Source organism: Pinus tabuliformis, chromosome J (assembly GCF_031772625.1).
Source record: "Pinus tabuliformis cultivar Carrire ecotype Pingquan chromosome J, CPIR1, whole genome shotgun sequence".
Taxonomy (NCBI): domain Eukaryota; kingdom Viridiplantae; phylum Streptophyta; class Pinopsida; order Pinales; family Pinaceae; genus Pinus; species Pinus tabuliformis.
In genome coordinates, this window is record NC_142295.1 from 1,478,527,779 (window position 1) to 1,478,543,520 (window position 15,742).

The window sequence follows — 15,742 nt, forward strand, 5'->3', positions numbered from 1 at the left end:
TCCTCATGTAGATCTCTTCTTCTATATTGCTTTGAAGAAATGTTTCCTTCATGTCCATTTGTTCTACCTCAAAATCAAAAGCAGCAACAACAGATAAAAGTAATCTAATAGAAGCTAAGTTCACAACAAGAGAAAAAATATCACTGAAATCAATTCCTAGCACCTAGGAATAACCTTTTTCTCCTAACTGATCTTTGTAGTTCTCCACCTTGCCTTCTGCATTCATCTTCTTCTTAAACACCCATTTTATTCTAATGGGTTATCTTCCAGCGGGAAACTCCACCCGATGGCAAGCCTCATTTTTGTCCAAAGATGAAATTTCATCAACCATGGCTTCTTTTCAGAGTTTTCCATCCTTTGAATCCATTACCTCTTTGATAGTTCTGGGATCATTATCAGTAATAGATAAATAAAAATTTGAGCAAAAATCAATGGACTATACCTCTTTGGCTGCCTTCTCTCTTGAACTGATCTTCTCCAAACTAGATTTTGTGGCTCTTCCTCTCCTAATTCTTGTTTTGATGTAGAGTATGATTATTTCTTCTTTAGTTCAAAATATATATTTTCATGTTCTTTTGGTAAGACTTATTTTTAATAACATCCTCCACCTCCCTAAACACCATATCTCAGTTGTACACCACCTTCTTTGTTTATGGGTTCCAAAGCTTATAACCTTTTAAACGATCCTAATATCTAATAAAAAAGCACCTTTTAGATTTACTATCCAACCTAGTTCTTTTCTCCTTTGGAATGTGTATATATGCATCATAATAAAATACCCTCAGATGTGAAAGAGAGTGTTTTTTACCAGTCCATACCTCATGTGGAATCTTATCCTCCAACACTAATGAAGGTGATTTATTAACCAGGTAACATGTAGTATCCACTGTCTGTACCCAAAATTCCTACCCTAATCTAGCCCCACTGGACATGCTTCTTTCATTTTCCATCAATGCCCTATTCACTCTTTCTGCAACTCCATTTTGCTGAGGTGTGTATGGAGTAGTCTCCTGCCATGCTATACCACGTTTCCTACAGAACTTTTCAAATTCCTTTTTTCAAAATTGTTAAAATTGGCAACTATGGCCATATTCCACCTTAGGACAACTCATATAATGGAGATTATTATTTCATTGGATTCCTCTTTTCGAGAGGTCCAATTTTGATATAAAGATCATCTCTCATTCTGACAAGCAGAAATGGAATTTTGAATTTATTCTATCTCGTGCACAACTTGTCAAGGTCAACCTCAGTCAAATCTAGGCTCATAAGCCCAATAGATGTGTCTCCTCGCCCTCAACGAAGTGTATAAATAGGAGTGACCTCTCTCCTTATTTGGACATCACTCATCTCATCACATGTATCTCTATCTCCTCTCATGATTGGTTCATACAACTTGGAGGCAACCTTCTCTACTTCACACATGTGAAAGGAGGATGAATTTTTGGGTTAGTTTGTTGGCTGAAAAATTCAACAAATAGGAAAGCATTGACCACCATTGACTTGGGTGCTTTTGACCAACGTTGACCTTATTCTAGTGGGAAAAAAATTCGATTTTTGGAGGCCACATTGATTCGCATAGTTTTCGAGGTGCTTGGGACAGATTGACCGAGTTGACTTCAGCGTTGACTTCATATTTAAATATAGAATTTACAACAGGGTTTTCTCTCTCCTTTGACTGGTTTCATCGATCTATTTTAGGTTGAATTTGAACCTCTTTAAAGGCTTAATTTATCTGTTGTTGACCGAGCCGCTCAGAGGAAATTTTGGAGTTTCTTTGACCACCGTTGATTTTCTAGTTAGGGTTGCAGTTGACTGCTGATTTGACAGGACTATTTGGGCTAGTTAATTTGATATTTGCACTCTCTCTCTGCTAAACTATTGAATAATAATAAGAATATTTAATCAAAGGGTTTCCCCACATTGGGTTTTTTCTCTAACATCTACCACATCTTGTGTCCTCTTGTCTTGGCTTGTCTTCTGCAAATGTTTTATGTTCTATCTACATTTATTGTCAATGTTTTTAAGATAATGTGAGTACTACTGGATATAATTGGAAATTGTCATTGGGCTAATAAGAAACATTGAAGTAAATTGTACTAAAGAATAGAACATACCATCGTTATCTAAAATTAACATGGTATCAAAGCTCAGGTGAAGACAAAGCCCAAGCAAGAGTGAGGAAAAATAATCACTAAGGGAAGTTGGTAGAACTTGGAACTAGTCCCAATGACGACTACATCTTTCTTCAAATATGAGGACAATCTTAAGGAAAAATATGACTATCATGCATGGAAGATGACTCTAGATTTGTAATTGGAAGAAAATCATGCCATGGACTATGTCAAAGGTAGAATAGTGTAGCCTCCTTCAAATGCATCCACAGTTGCACAAACAAAGTATAAGAAAGGTGAGGTTAAAGCTAAGAAAATTATTGTTGATTCTATTCACAAACATTTGGTTGCCTATATTTCTAATTTGGAAACATCTAAGGAGATGTATGACAAGATAGTTGTGATGTTCAAAGTAAATAATGTGAATCCAATTCTATTTCTCAAATACAAGTTAAAAGACATCAAGATGGATAGAGGAGAATCCATCCAATCCTACTTCACGAGGATTACTGAGATCAATGATCTCCTATCTATTGGAGAAGTCATTGGTGACAAGGATTTTACTCTTATCGCACTTACAGGCCTTACAAGAGAATGGATTTGTTCAACACTACCATCATCAACAATGATAAGATTCCATAATTTGATGAATTATTGGCTAGATGCACTCAAGAAGAAATAAGGATGATGGAAAGAGACATGCCCTCAAATGGAAACAATCCTACTGCCTTCTTCTCTCATTCTAAAAAGAGGAACAATGATGGTCCAAGGAATCGAGGACAAGGGTTCAAGTTGGGCTTCAAAGAAGGAAGAAAAGGAATATGCTTCAATTGCAACAGGTTTGGACACTTTGCTAGAGAGTATCCTCACAAGAAGGATACTCCAAGATATGATGACAATCATAACAACAACGTCAAGGGAAATGGAAATTAAAGGAACACCAGGTTCAATAACAAAGGAAACATAATTGCTCCCACTGCTCGAAATGGAAATGGTCATCCTCCCAAGAAGTCGAGAAACTCTAGGTATGAAGAATTTAATGTTGTAAAGCACAAAGAATTTTATCTTATTTCTTCCCTCACCAATGCCTCTCTGGATACATTGGATCATTGGATTATTAATAGTGGTGCCTCAAGGCAATTCACTGGGTACAAATAATCTCTCTTTAACTTAATTGAAAAGAAGACGAATACGGAGACTATAATTAGGGATAATGCCACTGATCCTGTAAAAGTAATTGGGATTGTTACTCTCCACTTAAATCAAGGTCCAACTCTTCATTTACAAGAAGTACTATATGTACCTGATCTGAAAAAGAACATGGTCTCTATCTCTATGATGGAAGACAAAGGTTTCAAGGTCACATTCATTGATAGGAAATTGTGTTTTAAAAAGGAACCCAAGAGATGCATTCACTCTTGGATCAGGGTTGAAGGTCTTTACCAGGTTGGAGGAAGTATGTTGGGAGAAATAACTTGTGATACTTCTCTTCAATCCGAATTATGGCACTAGACATTTTCTCACCTTCATTTCAAAGCCTTACCTAATGTAAGGAAGATGGTCACATGTATGATTGAATTCAACTTAAGTCATGAAGGTATTTGTCAGGGATATGAAGCTGGAAAACATACAGTGGGACTATTCGCCTCAAGTGAAACTCAAACCACCGATATTATTCAATTAGTCCATTATGATCTATCAGGTATGTTTTCCGTGACATCTTTGAGTAGATATTTGTACTATGTTATTTTTGTGGATGACTTCTCTTGAAAATCATGGATCTATTTCTTAAAGAATAAGGATGAAGTATTCAAATGGTTCCGCTCTTTCAAATCCCTGGTCGAGAATCAAATAGGGAAGAAGATCAAAATATTGAGGACCGATAATGGGACCGAATATGAGTCAAATGAATTCAAAGACTATTGTAGAGAAGATGGAAATAGAGGAATACCACTACTGCATATACTCCTGAAAAAAATGGTGTTTCCAAAAGGAAGAATCATACTATCATAAAAGCCACCTACGCTATGCTTCATGATCAAGGTATTTCGAAGTTCTTATGGGGAGAAGTTACCAACATCATTTTTTATGTCCAAAATAGATTCCCACATCAAGCTTTGGACTTCAAGACACCCAAGGAATTTTTCAATGGTAAGAAACCTAATTTTTATCATTTTAGAATTTTTGATTGTCCTGTATATTTTCATGTTCTGGAAGAGAAAAGAAACAGACTAGATGCATCTGTGAAGAAAGGAACATCTACGTGCTTGGTCAAAGGGAAGTGGGCTACAGTGAAACTTCAAAGGCATATAAAACCTATGTGTCTGGTCAAAGGGAAGTGGAATTAAGTCATGTTGTCATTTTAGATGAAGATTTCACTCTTAGAAATATTTGAGATCTTCCTATCCCTAGGAAGGACAATGATGATGTTGATGTAGAAAAGCAGGATGAACCTCTGTCTGATGAACTAATGCCTGATGTTGAAGGTCCGATGGATCCCATTGATCCACCTCCTAGTGAGTCCACTACTTCAAGAAAAATACCTTTGTGGCTCAAAGATACTCTTGAAGATGCTAAGAAACATATTGCATCGAGGGGGACATTTCATGAAAGCAAGAAGTCGAATAGGTACCAAGGGTACCTAGCTGCCATGAGTACCATTCGTACAATTGAGTCTTGCACATTCGAAGAAGCCATGAAACACCAAGTTTGGAAGGATGTGATGAATGAGGAGTGTGAGTCAATCACAAAGAATGATGTTTGGGATGTGGTTCCTTGATCGAAGGATAAGTTAGTGGTCACTTCAAAATGGCTCTACAAGATCAAACATTCAGCTGATGGGAGTGTTGAGAAGTTCAAGGCTAGATTTTTTGCTCGAGGATTCTCTCAAAAAGAAGTAGTAGAATATGATGAGATATTTGCACCAGTGTTCCGATATACCACCATCAGTTCTATCATAGCCCTTTTCGCTTCCCAAGGATGGAGCCTAAACCAGATGGATGTCAAAACTGCATTCTTACATGGTTCTCTTAAAGAGGAAGTCTATGTGGAACAACCAGAGGGGTTAAAAGTTCAAAACCAAGAGACACATATATGCAGGTTGAAGAAATCCCTCTATGGGTTGAAGCAAGCCCCTAGGTCTTGGTATGAGAGGATTTATAGATATCTTATGAAGCTGGGATTTACAAGGAGCGATGCTGACCTGAGCCTATACTTCAAGGTTGAAAAGGAAAAGCATTTCATTATGGTCCTTTTATGTGGATGATCTCTTTATGACAGGTGATGACCTTCTCATTCATCAATGCAAGAGGGAGTTGGTTTCCTAATTCGAGATGAAGGACCTAGGATTGATGCATTACATCTTAGGGCTGGAGGTTTGGCAAAAACCAGGTGAGATTTTTGTTTCTCAAGGAAAATACATTGTGAATCTACTTGCGAGATGTGGAATGGTGGATTGCAAGTCCTTGACTACTCCGATGGAACTCAACTTTAAGAAGCTATGTTGAAGTGTTGTTGGGCCCAGATTAGCGAACTCTTTTGAGTATCATCAACTTGTGGGGGCCTTGATGTTCTTGGTCAACTCCCATCCTGACATATGCTTCACTATGAACACGTCGAGTCAATTTATGGCTGAGCCTCATCAAATTCATTGGATTTCTAATAAGAGTCTCTTGAGATATCTCCAGGGCACAATCCATTATGGATTGAGATACACTGCCAGAAACTTGAGGCTACATGGATATTCAGATGATGACTAGGTTTCCAGTGTGGTGGATCGTAAGAGCACGTCTAGGTGTTTATTCTCTTTGGGGTCTTCTTTTATATATTGGATGAGCATGAAGCAGAAATTGATTGCACTAAGCACCATTGAGGACGAATACATTGATGCGATTATGGCCTGTTATGAGGTTGTTTGTTTGAGGAAGCTATTCAATGAGCTATTTGAGCATGTGTTGGATACCACCATGATATACTACGACAAACATAGTGGGATTCACCTATTAGATAATCTTGTGTTCCAACGATTGCTCCAAGCACATTGATATCAGGTACCACTTTATCCGGGATGTGGTACAACGGGGAGCAATAAGGCTCCAACAAATCAGGATGAATGAGCAGGTCACAAACATTCTCACAATGCCTTTGAGAAAGGTCAAATTATTAACCTTCCGAGAGATACTTGGAGTCGTGGAATGACCCTCCTATGAGGGTCCCATATAAGTTGGACACAGAGCTTTGGGGGTTTGGGGTACTTCTTGGAGCTATGAGCAACCATAGCGTGAGTTGTTCACCTTCCCCTAATGGTGCGCTAGATACAAGGTGAGTGGCTCACCTTCCCCTATGATACCCCATTATGATTGACATGTGTATAGGATGAGTGGTTCACCTTCCCCTACCTAGAAACATGTATGTAGGGTGAGTGGTTCACCTTCCCCTATGATTGACATATGCTTAGGATGAGTGGTTCACATTCTCCTGTCAATGCCCCACCACATATCCTACCCATAGAGTCTAGGATTCTTGGGAAGTACCTCTTATATGGCCAATGAGTTGGGAAAATATGGTTAGGGACCATAACACTACCGATGGACGCATCGTGTACTGTCGTACTCCCCATGACTAGGATGCATGGTGTTCAAAAACTTGATCTGAGATTAAGGACCAACTTTTGGCAATGCAAAGTGGTATGATCTTATGACTCACTCTCGATTACTTCTCCTTCATTATTACTTCATGGTTTAGCAGAGTAGAGCAAAGAATTGCACAACAGAGTAGTGAAGTGATGACAAGGATGGTATAGGGATGACATGATGGCATGATGATGATAGATGGATTAGAATATGGAATTCTCCCTAGTTGAGGGGGGTGTTAAAATCGGTAACCAGGGCCAAATTCCACCTTAGGACAACCCATATGATGCAGATGATTATTGCATTGGATTCCTCTTTTTGAGAGTTCCAGTTTTGATATAAAGATCATCTCATTCTGACAAGAAGAAATGGAATTTTGAATTAATTCTCTCTCATGCACAAATTGTCAAGGTCGGCCTCAGTCAAATGTAGGCTCAAAATCCCAATAGATGTGTCTCCTCACCCTCAACGAAGTGTATAAATAGGAGTGAACTCTCTCCTAATTTGAACATCACTCATCTCATCACATATCTATCTCTCCTCTCTTGATTGGTTCATACATCTTGGAGGAAACCTTCTCAGACTCTGAATGTGTGAAAGAAGGACGAATGAGTCTAGGTTAGTTTGCTGGCCGAAAATTTTAGGAAATAGGACAACGTTGACTTGGGTGCTTTTGATCAGTGTTGACTTCGTTCTAATGGGAAAAAAATTGGTTTTTAGAGGCCGCATTGATTGGAACAATTTTTGAGGTGATTGGGATAGGTTGACTAAGTTGACTTCAAATTTGACTACATAATTTACAACAGGGTTTTCTCACTGCTTTGACTAGTTTGACCAATCTATTTTGGGTTGAATTTGACCCTCTTGGAAGAACGAATTTATCTACTATTGACCAAGCTTCTTGGAGGAAATTTTCAAGTTTTTTTTACCATCGTTGGCTTTCTGGTTTGGGCTGCAGTTGACTTTTTATTTGATAGGATTGTTTTGGACAAGTTAATTTGACATTTCTACTCTCTCTCTTTGCTGAACTATTGAAGAATAATAAGAATATTTGATCAAATGGTTTCCCCATATTGGGATTTTTCCTTGGCATCCTCTTGTCTTGGCTTGTCTTCTGCACATGTTTTTATGTTCGATCTGCATTTACTATTAATTTGTTGAAGTTAATGTGATTTCTACTGATATAATTGGAAATTGTCATTAGGATGATAAGAAATATTGAAGTAAATAGTGCTAAAGCATGGAACATACCATTGTTATCTCAAATTAACAAAAAGTCTCCACCATTATCTATCCTCAAAACCTTAATATTCTTCTTTGTCTGATTTTCCACCAGAGCCTTAAATTCTTTAAACCTCTCAAAGACTTCATATTTCTTCCTGAGAAAATATATCCATGAAATCCTCAATATCTCATTTATAAATGAGACATAGTACACAAACTTAGCCAGTGATGGAATGTAAAAAGGTACAAACACATAATTGTGCACAAGCTCTAATATCCCTTTCGCCATCTTAGCACCTAAGGGGAAACTCACCCAATTCTTCTTCCCATATACACAATGTTCACAAAAATCAAAATCCAGAGAGCAATTAGACATACCTTCTACCACACCATTAACATGCAGTATTCAAAGACCTTTCTCTCCAGTATGTCCAAGCCTTTGATGTCATAACATGGTCTTTTCTCCAGAGACCACTAGATTTTCTACTCCACTTTTAGGAACCACAAAATTGTTGCACCTATCAATAATAGTGCTATCCAGAAGCTTGTACTGAATTCCAATCCGAACTCCCTGCATCAATACGAGTGCTCCCTGAACCATCTTACATGTATCTTTCTCAAACACTATTTTTACTCCTGTATCATCCATCTTACTTACAAAAATCAAATTTTTGGCCAATGCATATATATGCAGAACACCAGGAAGTGTTCTAATCCTTCCACCTTGAAAATTCAACTTGACTTTTCCATGTCTGGTGATTTTGGCAGTCCTGTCATGCCATAGGAATACATCACCACCATCGTATTTATCGTACTCATGGAACCACTCCCTATGGGGAATAAAGTGGAAGGATGCACCTGAGTCAATCAACCATGCCTCATGATCTACATATGTACTTGATGACTAAAGAAAGTACACATCCCCACCTTCATTTGAGGTGGTTTTCTTCTATGTAGAAGGAGAATCATTTGATCCCTTTGCTTTCTCAGGAGCTTTAAATTTACAAATTTTTTTGTAATGCCCTTCTTTTCCACATTTCTGGCATACCTTTACAGGTTTTCCTGGAGACTTAGATCTCCCACTTGAGGAATTGTTTCTATTTCTGTTCTAGGACCGTCCTCTTATAAACAAGGCATCCCCATTCTACCTCTCCATATTTTTCTGTCTCGTCTCCTCTGACAACAAGGATGAGACTATTTCATCAAAATTCAAGGTAGTTTTATTGCTACCTATTGCAAAAACGAGACTATCCCATGAATCTGGTAGAGAACATAGCAAACTGATGCACTTACCTTCGTATAAAATTTTAATATCAACATATAACAATTGACTTACCACAATATTAAATCCGTTCATATGCTCTATCATTGAGTCTCCATCATTCATCCTTCGGTTATACAACTTTTCCCACAATAATAGTTTTTTCACCAGAGACTTAGAATGGTACAAAGTCCCTAACTTGTCCCACAAAGCCTTCGTCGTAGCTTCCCTTGATACATTAAAAAATACTGAATCTAAGAGACACAATCGTATTGTCCTCTTGGCCTTTTGATCTAGCTACGCCCAGTACCAGGATCTACAACAATCCATTGATCTCGATCCACCAACAAATCCTCCATATTGTGCTTCCACGACTTAAAAATATGACCATTAAATTTATCGATCTCTATCTTTCCACTGTTCACCATCTTCTATTACCGAAAGAATCGATCTCGCATATCTCCCACTGTCTAGGGTCCACCACAGGCTCGAGCAAAACCCCTCAACAAAGGCGCCCCCTTGAAGCCAAAACTGCTCTGATACCAAATGTAGGTTTTAACCCTGTACTTAAATTAACTATAAATGTAGGTTACAATACATATATATACATGTTGAAGCATTCATAAACCCCAACCCATAACCTTGGATTAGAACATAGCTATAGTTCCCTTGATCGGTTCTACAAAATACCATGGGCTAAAAACCATCATGCCCAAAACCATGTGAAAAACTATTGCACAAAACCATGAGTAGGTTTTCCTACCATTTGTGGGTCCACCCTGATCCTTAGGTCTGCATAAAATGAAAATTTTGTTAGGCGTTGCTATGGACCCCGTGCAAGGGAAAACTCCCCAACAAGGGGGTGGCAACCCCCCCTGTGACCCCCCTACCACGCTTGGCGCAATGTACAACATGTGTCACTAGTCGTGGAAAGAATATAACACACACCCAACAAATTTGAATGTAAAGCACTCCACAAAAACTCACAAACATGAGATATATAACTGCATCTCATAAAAAGGTGAGAGTGGGACTTCTGTGTTTTGCATAGGGGACATAGATTGAGACCAAACCAATGGTACCTTATAAGCTTGTCTCGGGAGAGTAAATTGTCAATGAGAGTTAGCCATGCAGAGACTTTGGCCTTTAGAGGGTCATTGGATCCCCATATATATGTCCACAACCAAATTATTTCCTTAGTGAAATATTCTTCTAACCACACCTTATAACCCAACTTGGTAGTGAAAGCTCCTATGTGGGGATTTTTTGACCAAACTACACATGATTCTCCACCAACAAGTTGATGTATCGATCCCATTCTACTACTATTTCGCCTGCTAGACCCAGGTTCGTCACTGACTTCAATCCACTCCAACCTTTATGGCCAGGGGGCTAGGCACTAACATCTATTAGAGTAGTAATATTCAAATGATCAAGAGAGGATAATATATGAGCAGAGAGGTTGTAATCATTACCTACACCATACTAGGGGTTACATCCTATTTTTATATGATGGCCATCCCCTACACGCCATGCAACCCATTTTCCAACTAAGGGAAATGCTCTTACCATTGCTTTCCAAACTATTAAGCCTTTAGAGAACTTATTTGTTACTTTGAACCATTCCACAAGTAATTCCCTAAGAAAATATTTAACTTGCATTACTTTGTATCATGATGCAAGACCTAATTTCCATACGATATATATATATATATATATATAACTTAAAAAATCAAATATTTCTATATGAGATCTTTTTTACATGTAAAATATTATATGTGTGTGTGTTAATATTCATTAAAAAGTAATATTAAAAAGTATTTTTACTTTTTAATGAATATTAATGAGTGTGCACACATGTATAATTAAAATGTATTAAATAAAAAAATGTTGAAATTTAAATAAATTTATTTTCAATTCAAATTTATTAAATAAAAAATAATTGTTAATATTAGTTAAACAATGTCTCTTATTTGGGTGAGGGTCCACACTTAGTATTTATGAACTCAACCACAATGAACAATCATATTATGGAGAGGAGGGGGTGATGCCACAACTGTCACCACACTCAATGGAGGGAGGAGGCATGACCATCCCATCCTCCATTTGGTAGCCCGATTTAAATGAGAATCTTGTACACGTAGATTAATGATTTTGCAATTAAGGATTTAGGTGGTTGATCTTCCAAAGTTTCTCGATAGAAGCATGCTTAACACACAAGCCAAGTTTCATTCTATTTTAGTTTTCACGTTGATGCATTGAATTTTGGTGCTTTTCATTGGAGTTCTTGCCTATTATAAGGAGAATTACCACTTTCTCTTTATTGTTTCTTATTCTTTGGAGGGGGGTAGGTCCAAGTCCTCCTCACCTGACCTCCCTCACTACCATTTCTATTTGGACACTTTTATCCTCCTCTGGTCGCATTTGATGCTTCTGAGTGGGTCCACTGATAAAAGTAGCTTTAGAGGGAGGTGTTTTTCTTTTAGTAGCAACACACAGGAGGTTAGGAGGTATGCATTTGTAACCTAATGCTTAGTCTGCTCAGCTCAAGAGGGAATCCTTCATGGTGGCAGACACCTCCAAGTACACAGTTCTCAGTTTAGAACTATGATTTTCATATTCTATTTACTCAGTGGTATTTTGCACAAAGAGTTGGATGGGTGGACTCTTTTGGTATTAATATAGTCGGTATTTAAGCATCTCATTTTTTCTTTTGGAGGATATTTTTAGTCTCTATTAGCATGTCCTCTACAATGATTTGAACCCCTATGTTTCTTTCATTGTCTCTCACCACAACACTGTCCATCCTCTGAAGTTTAGTTGGCAATGTATCTTTAATTGTCTTTATCACTCACTTGATGATCTCATCCCTCTCACTCCCTCCATTTCCCTCTTCATCGTGCCTATCCTAATGACATGATAGAGAGCTTATAATTGTAGAAGCTTAGCTAGCTCGGTGGAAGGGAGTGCTCGCACTCGCCTCTGTGCCCATAACGATACTAGGCATTATCAGAACTAGACCCTCGAGCTTGTCGACAGGGAATTGAAAAAACACATGTTAAAGTTGATGCAGACCAAGACAAGTATACTTATGTTGAAATCTTCACTTCGGTGGTTGAAGGGTGTCTAATCATACCCGGGGAAGCCAGAACTAATGTTTGCACACCATTTAGCTATATTGGAACATTAAATCGTTTCTCGACAAGGTCCTTTTGGAACACAATGAAGCCAAGAGCGAGATCGTGTTGTATCTTAATGAACTCTTGCTAGAGCACCATGATATGGACTTGGAAATAGAGACATGGACTTGGGCCTAGCGAGAATTGAGGCCCTCTTATACAAGGGCAAAGAACCCCCTTACTAGTAATCCTTATTTATCTAATAGAAGTTTCCACTTTATCTTCAGTCACTTACATAGCTCTAAATTTTATAAATTTTGTTCTTGATATAGTTATTTCTATATTATTTATTTAAACATATAATAATACCAATACTCACAAAGTTTGATGGCCTATAATATAATGTACTATATATATAGATATTATCATATTAAAAAACATTTATCTCTTTCATAATTAGACTTTGTTCACTATGCTCTTATGCACGGAATTTAAACACCAGTCGTTGAGATGGGGAATTTTCCACGCAACACCTAACTTTATCACCCGCGTTTCTTTTCAAGGGACCCATTCACATGCAAATTGCGGGCAGATCTGCCAGGAAGGAAGGAGCAACCTGCTAAGTAACTCTATGAAATCAATTTGAACACGAGTCGTTGAGATGGGGACCATTGACTTTATCGCCTGGTTTTCTTTTCAAGGGACCCATTCACATGCAAATTGCGGGTAGATCTGCGAGGAAGGAAGAAGCACCCTGTTGGCCGTGGCTAGCATCCTAGCAAAGGAATCATTACTTTACCAGAAAAGGGACAGGTGGTAAAGGAATCATTACTTTACACTTTCCCATTGTGTGCCCACCAATTGGCTGTCGTTGGCATTCTATTTTGCAGACTAGATGTAATGCAACCCTTATCCCGATTGCAAGTTCTCAGGCCCATCTCTTTGCCTCCATTTACATAGACAGACATTGGCGGGTATTACTAAAATATTAATACTTTCACAGATGGAAACATTGCCGTAACTTTCACATGGTACGAGAACTAGGAGAAGGTAACGGGCACAACGCTATCCACTGCAGAGCATCATGGACATCTAACAAAATAAGATATGGTCATCCACCAACATAAGATAGGCGTAATATAAATGCGTAGTCTAATAAGGTGGAGGAGCTGCCTGGAAAGTTATGGAAATTCTAGTTATATTTAGAGAAAATTTGGCAAGGATTTTTGTAAATCTAAGTTATAGTTGTTAAATTTCAAAATTTTAGGTGTCTTAGACATTTTTGATGGTACTGAATATATTTCCACCATCAAAAACATGATTTAAAGACTACTTCTACAAAAAAATTTGAATTTTTTTTAACCCAAATTCTGACCACTTTTGACCTTCCTTCACCTCGTTAGATGACTCCTAATCTAAAAGGTAACAATTTTTCCTTTCTCCTGCATTCTCTCTCCTTAGGCCGGGCAATGGATCCGATAGCTCCTTCAACTGGATGTTCTACTCAACTCTCTTTCTCTTATCTATTTGTTGCCTTTCTAGATTGCATGAATTCGAGGGATACTTAATTGGAAATTCATCGTTATATCTAGGTGTCATTGTATCGTTATATCTAGGTGTCATTGTCACTCCCGGCTCTGTTTCATTTTCAAATTAAAAAATTCTCTATGGACCACAATGTAGTTGCCTCCTACCCCCTAAGAGAATTGAAATGCTCTGAATCTAGCGCTGGCATAAGCATGAGCCCAACTCTGCGGCTCCACGAAGCCACTCTGTGCAGTGAAAGTGCAATTTTCTTTCTATTGTTACTAGATAATTTTAAAGCTTCCTTCTTTTTTTGATTTAACTACTATCCATTTGTTAGAAAATTACATATTATAGAGCAACGAAACACATAAAATATTACAGAAATATAAACGCAAAAAAAGCATAAAACAAGAGAGACACAAATATATGTGGTTCACCCAGTTTGGGCTACATCCACGAAGAAACAGCTAGTCCTTCTTTTTATATTATCCAGCAAACTGAAGAGATACAAATTACAACAGATCCGTTGTAACTCCCTCTTCTCTCTCAATCTCCTCTCTCTTCCTCACTCAAAATATAGATCTACATAGATGTTATACAATTCCCTCATATATAGTGAGGGGTTGCCTTCTAGGGAAAAAAACCTAAACTAAACATAACTTCTACCGTTAGATCATCCACCTAATGAACGACCCAGATTGACTAGAAATTACTAGACTTTTACAAGTGAATTTTACATCTATTTTTAGCTTTAGGGGCACTACCCCCAAACCCTTGCCGAGGGACCATTGGCCCCCAGACCCCCCAGCCAGGGAGGATTAGCCCCCCCTGAACCCTCGCGGGGGGGACAAGTCCCCCCACGTGGAGGGGTGTATAATCTTCCTGGGGTATACATCTGGCTAAAACCTTTGAATATAGAAGATAATCGGGCTCCACATCCAACAATCTCCTACTTGGAGACTGATTATAGCAACTCCACCACTGCTTCATTTGCTAGAAAATAACTCCACTTTGGACCTGGCTATTTCTCATCTTCTTCATCATACTTGAAGACCAATTGTAGCTGAGCAAATTCTCATTTTCTCCCTAGTTACAACTTTTGTTAACATATCTGCAGGATTCTGGCTAGTGTGTATCTTTTCCAGCTTCAACTATCCATCTTCCAATGCTGACCGTATGAAATGATACTTGAGCTGTATATGCTTAGTCTTGGAATGAAATGCAGAGTTCTTTGCAAGATGTATGGCACTCTGGCTGTCACTATATAACCTGCTCAACTCCTGCTTCTTACCCAATCCATCCAGAAACCTTTGTAACCAAATCATTTCTTTACTAGCCTCTGTAGCAGTAACATACTCTGCTTCTGTTGTTGAAAGTGCAACAACACTTTGGATTTTTGAAACCCAACTGACAGTTGTTCCACCTACAGTAAATACATATCCTATAGTGCTCCTCCTGTTATCTCTGTCACCTGCCATATATACATCAACATATCCCTGTAGAGCAATGTTTGAACCACCAAAGCATAATGCTTGATTTGTGGTACCTCTCAAATACCTGAGAATCCACTTCACTTCCGTCCAATGTTCTTTTCCTGGATTGTTCATGTACCTGCTTACAACTTCCACTGCATGTGCAATATCAGGCCTTGTGCAGACCATTGCATACATTAAGCTTCCAACTACTGATGCATATGGAACTTTAAACATATGAGCCATTTCTTCCTAAGTCTTGGGACACGCCTCCTTACTTAATTTGAAATGGCTAGCCAAAGGTATACTAACTGGTTTTGCATTCTGCATATTAAACCTTTTCAACACCTTTTCTATGTACTCACTTTGAGACAATGTTAATTTGTGATTCTTC